This window comes from Belonocnema kinseyi, chromosome 4, assembly GCF_010883055.1.
Source record: "Belonocnema kinseyi isolate 2016_QV_RU_SX_M_011 chromosome 4, B_treatae_v1, whole genome shotgun sequence".
Lineage (NCBI taxonomy): Eukaryota > Metazoa > Arthropoda > Insecta > Hymenoptera > Cynipidae > Belonocnema > Belonocnema kinseyi.
This window is the reverse complement of record NC_046660.1, coordinates 104,087,986-104,104,635: the sequence shown is the minus strand read 5'-3', so window position 1 is coordinate 104,104,635 and position 16,650 is coordinate 104,087,986. Positions and strand designations below refer to the sequence as shown.

At 32.4% G+C, this 16,650-nt stretch overlaps 1 protein-coding gene across 1 annotated transcript in view; it reads right to left on the bottom strand.

Moving 5' to 3' along the window:
- Positions 1 to 16,650, bottom strand: part of LOC117170634 — a 429,481-nt gene that overhangs the window by 237,613 nt on the left and 175,218 nt on the right. The window lies entirely within an intron of this gene.

The following is a 16,650-nucleotide window of genomic DNA, read 5'->3' as shown; positions in this document are numbered from 1 at the left end:
TTGTACACCGAAATCGGTGTTCAAGTGAGTTGCAACAAATTTGAGCCATACAGATTCATTCAGAGAATCTAGGGGAAAAGCATCATTTAGACACTATTTTTTCTCATCCAAAGCAACGTGAAGTGTCGTCTACAAACTGTCAGTCACCTGTAAAGATGATTTTGTCGGGCGTTATTTGGGTGAAATAGATGTTGATAAGCAGGTAAGTTATAATAGTAATTACCTAACTTTTAATTTCCTTCAATTTAATAGTGACCATTAGTGTCTTGGAATAAAAATGGTAGTTGGCGTGATATAATATTCAAATCTTAGGTTAGTCAAAACCTACATAACTTTCAAACCACCAAAGCCGGGATGTAAAAACTAGGTCGTGACCGTCTGCATCTTAATTGATGCCTGTTCGTTCGAAGAAATTTCCTCTAGATTTTATGTATGCAGCAAAGTGAAGTTAGCTGTTTGTTGAAGTGAAAATACCTAATTGTATATGCAGACGGTCATGACTTTTCCTACACATCCCGTTTTTATTTTAAATATCGGCGGCCATGACTAACCTAACATTTGAAAGTTACATCAGGAAGTCATCATTTTATTCTAAGTGACTATTACACACTGTTAAATGAAAGAAAGTTGAAAATTAGGCAAATATTATTTCAATTAGTTTCCTTATTAACAATTATTTAGTCTAATATCGCAATGCGAATAGCTGCTTAAACATGTGTTCAGGTGGCTGACAGCGCGGTTCAGCACTCCACAACTCTCGGCATTGAGCCACAATTCAGTCTCCAAATGATACTTTCCCCTAGATGCCCAGATGTGCACCTACGCCCAGAGGAATCCATCTGAGACTTGAAAAATGTTTCAAATGCTCATTGGGAGACCAATGAAATTTGAGCTGGAACAATTTTAACACCAGCGTTTTTCTGTGTAATGATTTTGAAAATATTTCTCAAAATACTTTGTTAATCTAATAACATCCACAATAAAATTGTGAATATTAAAAATACTAAACTTCTTGAGAAATAATTAGAAATATATATCAAATTTTCTTATATACATTAAAACTTTCTATCCGATATAGAGTTGAATTTATGTCTCCATGCACATGCTGTTGTCTTCCGCCCCACTTGTGTTATGTTTATTTCTACATTTTTTGTTTAATTTGGCAAGAAAAAAAAATGAACAGCAGTTTATTCTAGCCCTAACACAAATTTTAATGTTTAAAGTTAGTGAAAATCGTCAAATTTCGGACCTTAAAAATTCATATCTTTTAAAGTATGCATTTCACGAAAAAGTTTCTAGAGACCTTTTCGTTTTAAAATGGGCCATATTTTCTAGAAAAAAATTGTCCAGGTCGAAAAAGTACAATTTTTCATAATTTTTTTAAACAATTGCGATTTAAATAAAACGTAACACTTTTTCGAAAAAAGCCGGGTAATTTCGGATTCAGCGGTTCAAAATACATCAGAATAACACCTTTATATCCTTGGACATATTTTTATATACGGCAGTATTTCCCGCTCCCAGACTGTACACCTTTTTCAAAGTAAGCGTAAATTGTTAGGTTCTCGCTTTTTTATACAATAAAGATCAAGGTGATAAGTAAGCGATGTGTAGGACAGAGGATAGATTTTAGATCAATCAATAAATTGTGTATTGCTTTTTCACCAGACATGATCATTCCACAATACCATTCCGGTGTGCGTCGCTGATAAAACTCTCTAGCAATCACTCCAGTCATTACAAAGTCAGCGTGCCTTACGGTTCACAAATAAAAATTAAACTAACTAATAACCCCATAAGGAGATTCGTGTTTTTTACCCAAAACGAATTCACTATTAGGTAAGCTTTTCATGAGGGTCATAAGTATCGAAAATCTTTTGCTCCAGACGTCTATCAAGTGTTCATATCTTCGTAACAAATTTCTTGTATACAATTCCCCTCCTCACATTCATTTCCTGGTATCTAACTTTGGTTTCGTTTACATTCACATGTTTTTTCATACCAGCTCTTGTGTTTCTATGGCTCTTTATATCTTTGCGGTTCAAAGTCTCATTCACGTATTTTCACCATTTTTTCCTCGATCTATCTCTGGATACGTTACTAAAAATTCTCTCAACATGATTAATCCTTCTTAAAAAAAATCTTGAAATTGAGAAGGCTATTAGAGTTCAAGATGATTTAAACTAAAACCCAGTTTTACTGAACTGAACGTAAGATGAATTTCACTAAATTCAAGTTAAAATGAACTGAAAATAAGTTGAGTTGACCTCAACTAAATCCATTTTGAACCTGAATCAAACCGATCTGAAATGAATTCGAGTTTAATTTGTCCTCATTATTTGAATGGACTTAACTGAACTGAATCTGTTTTAAATTGAACGAAATTCACACAGATTTAAGCTGACGCCAGGATTAATGTAACTCAACAGAAATTATGTTAAAATATAACCCGTTTTGCAGGTTGCATTTAATTGAATGGAAATGGGATCGAATTTTTGTTAATTTAGAATGTATTAAAATTGAATTATGTTGAATACTTTTTGACGTAAATTACATCAAAGTTGACCTGGAGTTCAATTTGATCTAAATTTAAATCAGATTCAATCACAAGATGGCCTGAGTTAACGTTTAATTACACTGAATTGGTGTAGCTATAAACTCAATTTAAGCTGAAATGAATTGTATTCAAATGATGACAACAAATGATAACCGTTAGAAAACTACTGTCAGCTAGAAAATTGGTATTTTCTGGACTGGACGTTAGAAAGTAAGGAAATTCAACCGTTTTTAACGATTTTGTTCGATTTTTCGATTTTTCAATTAGTCAATAAAACTAAACAAATCAAACAAAGACAGTGTTTTTTTACATAATTATAAGAGCATATTATCGTTATGTCTAATGACAATATTGATGTAATTTAAATTTGAGATTATCATATGAATTTTTTCTAATTATTTGCAATTTTCATGCAAATCACCATATTCTAGGGCAGTTTTTTTATTGGAAGGAAAGTGTAAGAAACCAACGGGGTACCTTTTTTCTAGGATCGTTCTCCCCTTTCCCTTATATGACTCAAAGGAGCATGGCAGTGGATATAGAATGAGTAAATGTCAGAGAAAAAGTTCGGAAGCACAGTTTAAGGAAAGGCGAGAAGGTACTCACAAAAAAGAAGAAACCTCGCTCATTTCTGAAACATTTTCCAGCATGAAAAACTGTTTTCAAATATCACAATCAGAAATTGCAAAAAATTACTGATAGTATAAATAACTGCCTTAAATATAAATTGCTTCACTATATTAATTAAAACTGAAGATAATATGGCTGTATATTTATGTTTAAGAAAGAAACAATTTGTAATATTTAAAAAACGTTTTAACTAAGTCTAAGCTTGAAACATCCGAATCCGGTGTCCGTTTGCCGCCATCAGGTCAGTATCAAGGTAAGTTCGAGGATAAACCTACAAAATTCATCGCTTACCAAGTAAATTAGGATACCTTTAGGTTTAAGTGGCCGTGAATTCGAATCCGGTGTCCGTTTGATACCGGCAGGTCAATATGAAGGTCATTTCAAGGTCAAACATACAAAATTCACCTATAAACAACTAACTAAGGCTACCTTTAGGTTGAAGTGTTCGCTGAATTCGAATCCGGTGTCTGTTTGGCACCGGCAGATCAGTATCAAGGTCAGTTCAAGGTCAAATCTACAAAATGCATCGCTCACCAACTAAATAAGGGTACCTTGCAGCGTGAGAAATGGTTTAAATTCAGATGAAGTGGTTTCAGCGTTATCAATTCTGAACCACGTATAGGTACCACTTCTTTCAGAACTTACCCGTTACAGAAACGGCGGTGCCAACGCCAGGTTTATGTGATGTATAATATATGATTTCATGACTTGAAGGTTTACGCCAGATCATAGGCAGATAAATGCGAAGTTTTTTTCCTAGTATTTGCAACGTCTGCTAATCTCACTTAGATAATTTGAATAAATGATATGAGGAATGCAAGAATTGCCAAGATTTTCTTTTGCGCCACAATAACAATTAATGTACATAATTTTTACAGCATCTTTTAAAGATCTTTTTTTTTTGGCATAATGTATCTACCATATACAACACAAAATGTGTCTCGACTATCACAAGGTGGCACGGTAAAGTAGAGAAGGTGGTTTAAAGGGATATTTCCAAAAAATGAAACTGATTAAAATTTATACCGAATAGATACAATATTTAGTGCACCTACCTATAAACAAACTTAATTCTAAAAAGATTAAACGCCAATATAAATCTAGCACTGAATATGCATCATCTAGGAATATGCGTCTGCAAACGCTTCAACAAAAGCTACATTTTTTAAAAAGTTTTCAACAATACCATGAAAAAATGTTATGTGAAACTTTTTAGGCATGATTAATAAAATCTTAAACGAGGTGGTGAGAACAATGTTCCTATTTATGACATTCCTTAAAAATTCAATTATGACTGTAGCTTACTTTGTAACAATGTATATAAACCCTGGCGGACCAAATGATTGCAATGGACACGCTACAGCGTATCCTCTAATTATACACATAGTACGAGGTCTGCTCAAAAAATACGCAGACTGTTTGAATTTCCCGGCTCGAGTTGGTTTCAGGTAAATCCGCTTGGTGTCGCTAAGTTCGTACAGATCAGCTGTTTAAAACGCGATATTCCAGTTGCAGATATCTTCATTTGTTGATAAGCTACACGGTTTTAAATAAAAGAGTGTTTTTTGTTTGCTTGTCGGATTGTAAAATGAACAGCCTGAAAGAGCAACGAATTGCTGTGAAATTTTGTGTGAAACTCGGGAAATCTTCAACTGAAACATTTGCCATGCTCAACACGGCCTACGGTGATGTTGCCATGAAGCGTACTGCATTTTTAAAGTGGCATAAACGTTTCAAGGGTGGCCGACAGCCGATTGACGATGATGAGCGTCCTGGGCGTCCTTCAACGTCAACTGACGACCCTGATGTTGACAAAATCAACACCCTGGTGCGCGAAAATCGACGTGTGACCATGAGGGAGCTTGCCGAAGAGTGTGGATTATCAGTTGGATCTTGTCACGAGATTTTGACCGAAAAATTGAAGATGCAGCGCGTCACTGCGAAAGTTGTGCCGCGCCTGATGACCGATGACCAAAAAGCTAATCGCGTCCGGGTTTGTCAGGAACTGCTTGATCGTTCAGATGAAGATGAGAACTTTTTGTCACGAATTATAACCGGTGATTGATTATGGGTTTATGGTTATGACATTGAAACGAAGGTCCAATCATCCCAATGGGTGGGTCAAACGTCCCCAAGACCCAAAAAAGCTCGCCACTCAGAACTCGTGAGTTTTTGGCCAAACGCTCGATTACTGTTCTTCCCCACTCCCCCTACTCACCCGACCATGCTCCTTATGACTTTTTCTTGTTCACAAAACTAAAAAAAACCCTTAAAGGAAGAAGATTTGAGACGATTTCGGAGATTAAGGCAAATGCGACGAAAAGGCGGAAGGGGATCACAAAAGAAGCGTACCAGGACGGTTTCAACAAGTGGAAACACCGTTGGGATAAGTGTGTGCGTTGGGGAGGAGACTATTTTGAAGGAGACCCAGACGTGTAACTTCCAAATAAAGTACTTTTTTATGACCTCAATCCGTGTATTTTTTAAACAGACCTCGTATTCCACCCGTATGATGCAAAAAAAAACTACAAAAAAAAGAAAGATGGCATTTAACTTGTTCAAAATTGGATTTTACGTTAAATTTTCTATTAGAATGTCATGGAGTAATCGAAAATAGTTTTCTTTTCAACGATGAAAAGTTTTAAAAAGTATAACATCTGCAACGCCTGTTGACTGTAACACTTCAAACGCATCAGCTGTAAGTAGCAGTCAACAGGCATTATAGGTTATAGTTTGGTTATGGTATTGTATAAAACATGAAGAAAAAGTAGCTTTTTTGAAGCGTTTACAGAGGTATACTCTTCTACATTGTTGGTGGTATTAATACTAAATATCACTAGTAAAGTTTTATGCATTATTCATCGTATAAATCTATTTTACTTAGTAAAAATTTATCATTTGGGGCAATTTTTCTTAAGTTTGTATGTAGGTTCAGACTAGTCTCACTGCTAGATTAATATTTGCTTTCAATCCTTTTAGAATTAAGTTTGTTCATAGGTAGATTTGCTGAAGATTGTATCCGGTATAAATTTTAATCAGTTTCATTTTTTGGAAATATCCCTTTCAACCACCTTGCCTCCTTCACCATGCCACCTTGTTCTAGCAGAGACACATTTTATGTCGTATGTGGTAGGTACATTATGCCAAAAAATAAAAGATCTTTAAAAGATGCTGTGAAAATATGCACGCTAATTTTTATGGTGGCTCAAAAGAAAGTTTTGACCGTTCTAGAATTCCTCATGTCTTTTGTTTGACTCTTCAAAGTCATATTAGCAGATAAAAATAGACAGTTAAAAGAGATATATCTATGAAAACAAATCAATGCAACAATTAGGACAATTTAAACAATGCAGAAGACATGGAAGAGTCATAAAATCAAGAAGGTAGAGAAGATGATCTACAGAAAGAGTCCACATCAGATAGTGAAATTTAAAAAAAGGATACTTTAACCAAGAAGAACTAAGCGATTTAATTCGAGATCTAGGTCTTTCTAAGGAACATGCAGCACTCCTAGCATCAAGCCTGAAAGAAAAAAATTGTTCAGCACCTAATACTAAGATTAGCTTTTATCGTGATCGAGATACATCTTTTAGAAAATTGTTTTCTTTGGTAGGAGACTCAGTATATTGTAATAATGTAAAGGGATTAGTTGACAAATTTAAAAGCATACCTTATAATGCTAATGAGTAGCGACTATTTATAGACTTGTCTACACCTCTTCAGTTTATTCTTAATAAATTGAATTACAATAGCCACAAATGGAAGCTCTATAAACATTTAAAAATCATAACAATAATGGTGGGACTATAGAGTGGATTTAAAAAACACCAGTGTTTTATATGCGAATGGGAGAGCCAATCTCGTGAGCAGCATTATGTAAAAAAAATTGAACACTTCGAGAAAATTTCAATCCATGATCATCTAATGTTATGAATAAACACTAAGTAGATCCAATAAAAGTTCTGTTACCACCATTACATATAAAACTCGGCTTAGTGAAAATATGTGTTAAGGCAATGAGAAAAACAGAAAGTAATGCTTATAAGTACATTTTTGAGAAATTTTCTGAATTTTCCGATGCTAAAATAATAGAGTTAGTATTTGACGGTCCTCAAATTAGAGCTCTGCTAAACGATGATGAATTTGGGCAAAGAATGACTAGTGATGAAAAAGAAGCATGGCAAAGCTTTAGGCAAGTTTGCTCCAACTTTTTAGGAAATCATAAATACCCTAGCTACAAAAAAAATAGTTGCTGAAATGATTGAAAATTTTGAAAAGTTAGGGTGTTTGATGAATTTGAAGATCCATTTTGGGGATTATCATATCGATTCGTTCCCTGTAAATTTAGGTGAGATGAGTGAGGAGCAGGGAGAGAGGTTCCATCAGGACTTTAACGGCATGAAGCATAGATATTAAGGTGTTTGGGATATTCATATGATGTCTAACTATTTCTGGTGCTCCAAAAGGGATATGAAGACCGTCCATAAACGAAAGAGTATTGCAAGATCAGTTGAGTAAAAAAAGACGCGTTCTTCAGAAAAAAATTAGTCGTTTTATACGAGCATCACCTTTTTATTTATTTGTAGCGTCATACTTTAAACATCACGTAAATCTGTCATTGGCGCCCCCGTTTCTGTAACGGGTAAGTTCTGAAAGAAGTAGTACCTCCAAGTGGTTCAGAATGGGTAACGCTGAAACCACTTCAACTAAATTTGAAGCGTTTCTCATAAAAACTCTTCAGGTTTTTCCAAATTTGACCATTAAAATCTCTTAACCTTCATCTCAAGATCTGGACTTGAACCAAAAAGTACACTGATTTAGTTGTTTTACGATGAATTTTGTGGGTTTAACCTTGAACTGACCTTGATACTGACCTGATAGCGTAAAATGGAAACCGGATTCGATTTTAGCGACCACTTGAACCTGAGGTAACCTGATTCAGTCAGTTAGCGATGAATTTGAAGGTTTGTCCTTCAACTGAACTTGTTACTGACCTGTCAGTGTCAAACAGACACCAGATTCGAATTTAGCAACCACTTAAACTTAAAGGCACCCTGATTTTGTTGGTTAGCGATATATTTTGTAATTTTGACCTTGAACTGACCTTGACATTGACCTGATGGCGTCAAGCGGACACCACATTTGAATTCAGCGGCGATTTGAACCTACAGGTAATGTGATTTAGTCGTTGAGCAATAAATTTGTTAGGTTTGACCTTAAACTGAATTTGATACACTGACCTGATGGCGTCAAACGGACACCGGATTCGGATTCAACGACCTGGAAACATAAGGTACCCTAGTCCCTCTTATGTTGCAGGTTTAGACGGTTTGTTGTCTTGTGTAATTAGAGGATGATATTCTAATTCAATATATTCTATATTAGGTGCTATTCGTTCAATTTCTCAAACTATTTCATATGAAGTTAGATTAATTTAAAACTAAGGTAATTCATTCAAAATTAAGTTGATACCTGTCAATTTTTCTTACTTTTATGCGATTGTTAGATAGGTGAGCCTTACAAAATTTTCTGGCAGATTTTCTTTTAGGCACATTATTGTAAAATTATTAACCCTTAACAATGGTAATGCATGCATTGGGCAGAGTTTTTGACTTGTAAGAATGAAGAGCAGAGTGAACCACATTTTGTTTGATTTTAAAATAAAATGCCCAAAAATATCGAAAAATGGAGAAAACGCTCTTTTTGGTATATTTCATTGGTCGATATTCTGGATTTTTATGATTTAAATTTCTGTCAAAAATTAACTTTAAAATAAATAAATAGCTTTTTTCAAAACATTCCATGATAAAGGCTGTATAAAATTCAAATTTTTATCCTAATTGTTGGATTCGCCGTTTTGAAAAATTAAAGTCACAAACTTTTTTTAAATTTGCATATTTTAGCATTATTAAATAGACACTATAGTCTTACGTGGAAGATTGATTTAATTATCTGAGGAATTTTTCAACATCTAAGAGAACGAATACTACCATTTTTATCAAAATTACTAAAAAATGTATGAAACTCTAGATTATTTGACATGAAATGGCTCAAATAGCTGCTATTTGAAGTGACGTTATGGGATGGTCGGCTGTGATCAAAAATATGAATTTAAAAATATTTTTTTAATATTTTCAGACATAATAAAAATATTTTTAAATATGGGTGACATGAAAATCTTCATGGTTTACTTTAAATATTCAAAATATTTTCTTATTTTATAGAAGGATAAATTAATATGAAGCGCTATCGGATATTTCATAAGAAATATTATGCAAAAATACTGATAATTATGTACTGTTATATGGAATCAACGTTAATAAACCTACTTTTAACTATACAAAAATCTTCCTACGTGAGAAATTTACAATTTCAGCCCATATTATGAATAGATTAAATAAATATGTTCGAATTTTATCCTAAACTATCACTGCTGCGTGATCACATAAAAAAGTTGTGGGATATTCCTTAAAAAGATCTTTGAAATCTTTAACAATAAAATATTAAACACTCTTCTTAACCATTATATATTTCAACTCAATATAAGTGATACCTGTGAATCCTAGATATTTAAGAAAGATTTATTTTTATTGGGGTAATTTTTTATTTAAAATTTCTCAAGGATGTCATATGAAATTTCTAAACTTTGCTCAAGTGAATTTCAATGTAAGTACATTATTGAGATATTCTTAGAAAAAATTATTAATAAAATAAAACATTTAAAATGGCTAGGTCTCAAAATGTTCGACCTTTTGACAATCATCCGTATATTTTATAAGATAAGCAAATTATCAATTTAATTGACTATGATTGAAGATTCTTAATATACAATTTGAGAAATTTATATTTCGAGAGCTAGAGCTAGGCTTTCATGAAATAAGACACGTGACCTAATGAATGGTGTGCCGTAATAATTGAAAAATCGATGGCCTAAGAAATTCCAGTTGTGTTAAAACTTGGCAGACAGCAATTTCAATCCTCTCGTTGCTCTCGTTCTAAACATTTTCTCATCGAACTAAGAACCAGAGTTCGATGAATCCTCTAATTTTCAGAGCAGCGTCTTTTACTGCCGCTCTTTACAGTTTATACGACCGGCTGACTACTTCGAATTAGCGACAGATTGCTTTCGACATCGTTGTCTGCCAAAGTTTGGCACTCTCGGTTGAGTTAATCTTTCTCTCGCGAACATACGTGCAGGAGAAGTCGTAAAAGCAGTTCGCTAAGGTGTGTAAAGGTACTTTGCAAAACTCTGGAGTATTGAAGCCAAAATGATCGAAAACTGGAGAAGTGTCGGTGGTCTCTGATTCATGGGCTGTAGCTATCGGCTACGGAAAATCGAATGCTCTTGTATTATATTCTCGCAGTCGAGAATGAGATTAAACCGACATTCTACGTGCGCCGATTTATTAGCACTCACCATCGAAATATAGGTAGAAAAATTTTGCCCAAAGGGACTGCGAAATTGACTATTCTCGAATTAATTGGCCTGCACTCCCCGAGTATTCGTTCTCTATCCAGGTAAATCAATTTAAGGTTATAATAAATATTAGTTGTTGCTCTCTTGGAAGATAAAGAAAAAGACTCTATCACATAATTTTCTTAATCTCGATTCCCTTTTTCATAAAAATTTATTTTTATATTTTTATCCAAGGTCTTCGAATTTTATGAATTAGTGGAGATTACAAATTTTTTTAGTCAAACCAAAATTCTCTCAAAGTAGGGAAGTTGGATAAATTATAAACAACCAAAGATAAATTTTTAACCAAGAAATTTTTTACTAAACATGATTAATTTTTAATATAAAGGGAAGAATTTTCAATCTAAAAAGGTGCATTTTCAACAAAGCAGATACATTTTTGATAAAAGTATGACTTTCAACGAACTAGTTGCAATTTTAAACCAAATAGTCGAATTTTTATTCCATAAAGATAAAAAGTCATAATGCTGAACTTTCAAGGAAAAGGGATGATAATTTAAGAAATTAGTTTGATATTCATTACGAAATTTTGTTGTTAACAAAGTGTTTGAATTTAGTATGAAAACATTAAAATTGAGAAAAAAACAGTGGCATTTCTAACCAAAAAGCTACATTTTCAAGCTAAAAATAAGGACGAAGATGAATTTTCATTGCGAAATGTAATAGCTGATATTTTGAACCGAAACAGATTTCAACTTTCAATAAAAAAATCGTTGAGTTCAAGCAAAAAAGACGAATTTTCAATCAAACCGTTAAGTCCTCAAATAAAGCAGATTAATTTTTTATCAAGCAATTGCACTTCAAATCAAAAAAAGATTGAATTTCTATTAATTAATTTTCCGTGCCAAAAAGATGACGTTGCTTTGAATCAATTTGAATTTTTAGTTGAAAATATGAATTTTTAACGAAAAAGTTTATTTGAAACAAAATATTTGAATTTTAAACTAAAAAAAATTAATTTGCAACAAAATAATTAAATTTTTAATTAAGCAGTTGGATCTTTCACTGATAAAATAAAATTAATCACTGATTTTAATTTTTACAAGCATCTTAAAAAATTGTTATCGACATTAATATTTTCTATGTACGATATAACATTCTGCGGCAAACTCCCCTGGTAGTGTGATGTAATTCTTGAGTGGCAAATTTTTTGTTTGTATTCCTTAAACCATGTGGCGAATTTTTTTTCTAGAGAAAAGACACCCTGATTATTTTAGAATTTTAAAAGGAATTTCTAAAGTCCTCAATTTTAGTTTTAAGGGGTTAAACCTCTGTAGAGCACGAAAAAAATAGGCATATTTCAGGAAATTTTTTTTGCTCAATAAGGAGATCAATCGAAATATTGTAAACTGGGATTCATAATACTAATAATAAAATACACAAAATATTATTTTTCAAATTCGTTAATGATAAAATGGCGGCTGCGCAGCATTTCTCCGCCGGCGCCTTTTTTCAGGTGTCCACGACCGGAACCCCAACTCCCGCAATTGTTGACCTGGATCCAAAAATCAATTTGTTTCGATTCTATAGAACAACAGCCAGAGACGTACTTAAGACTTTTTTGATATATTGATTTTTCGCGACATGATACACTTTTAAGAAATGTTTAAAATTTCATGGAGAAAGAAATTTTGAATATATTTTAAAAATTTCAGATCGAACGGTGATGTTTTGATCGAGTTATGTTTCTGGCTAGCTCGAAAAATGTGGGTTCGAGAGAAATGCGTAAAGTTTTAAGTACTCTAAAATCACCGGGTCATACCTGAGAGGCGTTGCAGCAGAATTGAAAATTTCGTCATTTAGACATTTTTCCGCCCTCCATCTTTTGTTATGTTATTTTTAAGACCCTAAGACAACTTTTAAGCAAAAAAAATCGATTTTGTGAAAATTCTACATTTCTATAAAAGTATGGGTTTCAAAGATTCCATAATTTTGATTTCTATTATTTAAATGTTTCCATCTGATGAATGATACAGACTCTGTGTTATAAATGAATTATAAAAATAAATACACATTATGAATGGAATACATACAGAAAAAGCTTTGTTTTTAATTCCCTGCCATTTGCGATTCTGAATCGTGTCTAAACCATCTCAACAAATTTCTCTCATGTATGTCAACTAGTGTCTTCTCTACAACACATTCTTTGAGGAGTATCTCATTACTTACTTTTCTTTATATATTTTTACTTCTGATAGTGGGCCCTTCTCTACCGATAAGCTTCTTACCTTCCTTAAATGACTCCGCCATAACAACCTTATCATCTACAAACAATAACCCACGTACCCTCATTGTCTCGAGATCCACGCCTTTTTCGTCGAATAGGGTCATTCTTTCGGACTTGTCCATGCAAATAACGAATAGCCATGAGGATTTAAAACATCCTTTCCTAACACCTGGCATAATATCGAAACAGTCACATAGTTTGCCATAAAAGCTTTTAAACTTTGTTATTCAATTTTTCTTCTCTTTGCTTCACTCGCCCAACACTAAATTTTAACCAAGTTTGATAAGAATTGTTAAACCCGCCTTAAACTCTAATATTTAGGAAATTAATTGATCTTGAAATAAAAGTTCCAAAAGTGAGGAATACTTCTATATCTGAGCCTGAAACGGGGCACGAAAATATATAATGAATAAAAGTATAAATATCGAGAAAAAGGGGCATTTAAATCACAAGGGATGGAAGTTCATGAAACTGAAATTGAGGCGCCTAAAGAAATTTTGGACTTAGCAAAACAATTGTGCACTACTAACAGAAGTTGTTGCAAAATTTGTTACGATCCTTTTAACTCCCGCGTCAGAGGATTTCAGAGTTCTGACAGAAGAGAGATTTACTGGATCGCGAAGCATTGTATATTTTATAGCTGCAGGTGAACATTGTAGATTCTACTGTGAAGTAAGTTTCATCCACGTAGGAACCGTGTGAAGCATTTTATCAGCCGAGTTTGGAAGTAGAAATACGATATATGTATAAACTTTAGTGAAAAACGATTGCTCTGGTTAGGTTCGAGTCAGAAAATTTATATCATCCTGTCTACTACACAACCTTAAATTTTTCCAGAAGATTATTATTGGAGGAGAATCACGTAAAGAAAACAGAATCAGTCGAAGGAGGTGCCAGGAAATCCCCAACACCTTTAATGTTCTAAAATATTTAGTTTTCTAATTTCGAATAAGTAAAAAGGGTATCAAATTACTTAAAATTGTGATCGATTAAAAAGAAAAACACAAGATTATATTTCCTGCATTTAACATTTAATTCTTTCGCTAAAAAGATTTGAAAATATTTTCGAAGATTTCAGTGATATAAGCAAACTTGAATTTATATTAGATTATTTAAATTACGTAGATAATTTCAGAAGACGTTGAGTGTTTACTTTGATATCTTTTTTCAATTTTGGATTGAATAGTTTGCAACTTGTCAAAAAATTTTCTTTCTAGTCCCAAAGTAAAATATAAATCGGAAAACACACAAAAACTTTTGTATTTTCTCCAGAAAACTGCAAAAAAATTTTAAAATGAACGTTCATCACTAATTCTATTCTCGCTCCTATAGAATAAGATATGATAACCTATATTCAGGTACTCATTACGAATATAAAGAAAAAATAGTATATTAGTGTTCATTTTTCGAGATGGAAAATGGCTTGGACCTGACAGAACTTTCCAGGTCCATTTTCCATCACAAAGAATTGCCATATTTATTTTTTGTAAAATTATAAACAGTTATAATTTAATCAGAAGACAAATAATATTTTAAAGTTTTTCAATAATTACTTGTTAAAAATAATATTATTAGTTGGTCAGAAACTTTTGAAAAAATTTAAAAATATTTTAGAACGTTTTTTAGTAGATTTTAGTATTTTACCATTCGAAACAAATTTTTTAAGTTTTTATAAAAAGTTTTAAAATGGTCAAGAAAATTTGACTGCGAAACGTTAAAAATAAAAAAATAAAATAAAATTTACTATTGAAATGTGAAAATTAAAGCTCATAATTTATTAGCCCATTTTTCATATCCTTTGAATTTAGGCCTTGCATTTGTAAAATCCATTCATGGAAACTTTATTTCCCTTGCTCAATTATTAATTTCTGCAAAATATTACAGATTTTTTAAATTTCTTCGAAATATTAAAAAAAGTGAAAATACAAATAAAGTATCATTAAATTTTATTTCAATTTTCAATGACAAAAATTATTCTTCAAACATTTTTATAATTGGAGGGTTTCATGGCATAAACATGTAATTGTCCCTTTTTTCAAAATAGACTTTATTGGCTTAAAAATTCTCTAAAATTCGACCGCACATAGTGGTGAAACTTTTTTTATTGTATGAACTATTTTTTTTAAATATATAAAATACGGAAAAAGTAATAGCGTCATTTGTTTATTTATACTGCATCATCAATTGCTTCCATAACAGAATTTTGAAACATAATAGACTTTATGAAATTTCTTGCGCAGAATGGAGTGGTGTTATTAGTTTTCCCGCCTCTCGCGTGCTTGAACAGATTTTTTTTAAACGATTTAAAAATATATTTTTCTATAGATCTATTAGTTTCTTAAAATGATTCTCTGAAAAAATTATTATTTTATTTTTTTAAAATTGCTTTCTCACTTTTTTGTTTTTTATATTCACATAAAAATGATGGTGTTAAATTTTTTGCAGCTCAAATTTCATTGGTCTCCCAATGATCATTTAAGAGAATTTTCAGTCTGAAATTTATTCCTCTGTACGTAGTTGCACATCTGGGCATCTGGGGGAATGTATCATTTGGAGACTGAATTTTGGCTCATGCCGAGAGTTGTCGAATGCTGAACCGCGCTGTCAGCCACCTGAATACCTGCCAAAGCAACTATTCGTTTTGCGATATTAGACTAAATAATTGTTAATGAGGAAACTGATTGATATGATATTTACCTGATTTTCTACTTTCTTTCATTTAACAGTGCGTACTAATCACTTAGAATAAAATTATAACTTCCTGATGCAACTTCCAAATGTTAGGTTAGTAATGTCCGTCGAAATTTAAAATAAATCCGGGATGTGTAGAAAAATTAATGACCGTCTACATATACAATTAGGCATTTTCACTTCAACAACCAGCTAACTTCACTTTGTTAACTATTTCAATACAGACGGTCACGACTTAGTTTTTACATCCCGGCTGTGGTGGTTTGACTGTCATGTCGGTTTTGACTAACCTTAGATTTGGAAATTATACTACGCCAAGTACAATTTTTATTTCTAGAGACTAGTAGTCACTGGTAAATGGGAGGAAATTAAAATTTAGGTAATTATTATTATAACTTACCTGTTTATCAACATCTATTTGACCCAAATAACGCCCGATAAAATCATCTTGACAGGTGACTGACAGTTTGTAGAAGACATTTCACGTTGCTCTAGAGGAGAAAAAACAGTCTCCAAATAATGCTTTTACTTTAGATTCTTATGATAAATCTGGGTGGCTCAAATTTGTTGCAACTAATATGAACATCGATTTTGGTGTACTTTGCAGGATCGGCGATTTTCGGAGTTATTTGCATTTCGAGAATACTTTTTTGATGTTCTAAATTTTTTGTCACTCATATGGTTCTACTGTAAGACGCTTGGAAAAATCGTAATATTTTACATAAAACGATGAAAATATATTCAAAATTTGTCAAATTATTTCAATAAGTATGATACTATTTTTAGTTTGGGTTGACAATATATTTCCCTTATCATTTTATGACAATAAAAAAAGGTTTTAGAATTTTTTTGCTATTTTAAACCAATTACTTCATAAAAAAGGAAATTTTTACTTTTTTTTAAATTTTGAATGGTTAATGTTCACGCAAATCGTATTTTGCAGCTTGAATCATAAATATGAATACAAGAAATAAGAATATACTCTTAAGAAAAGTACTGCTCACGTCAAGTAGTTTCTGCGATCTTTCAAGCATCAAGGAGCTTTAATTTGAAGATTATGTTCACAAG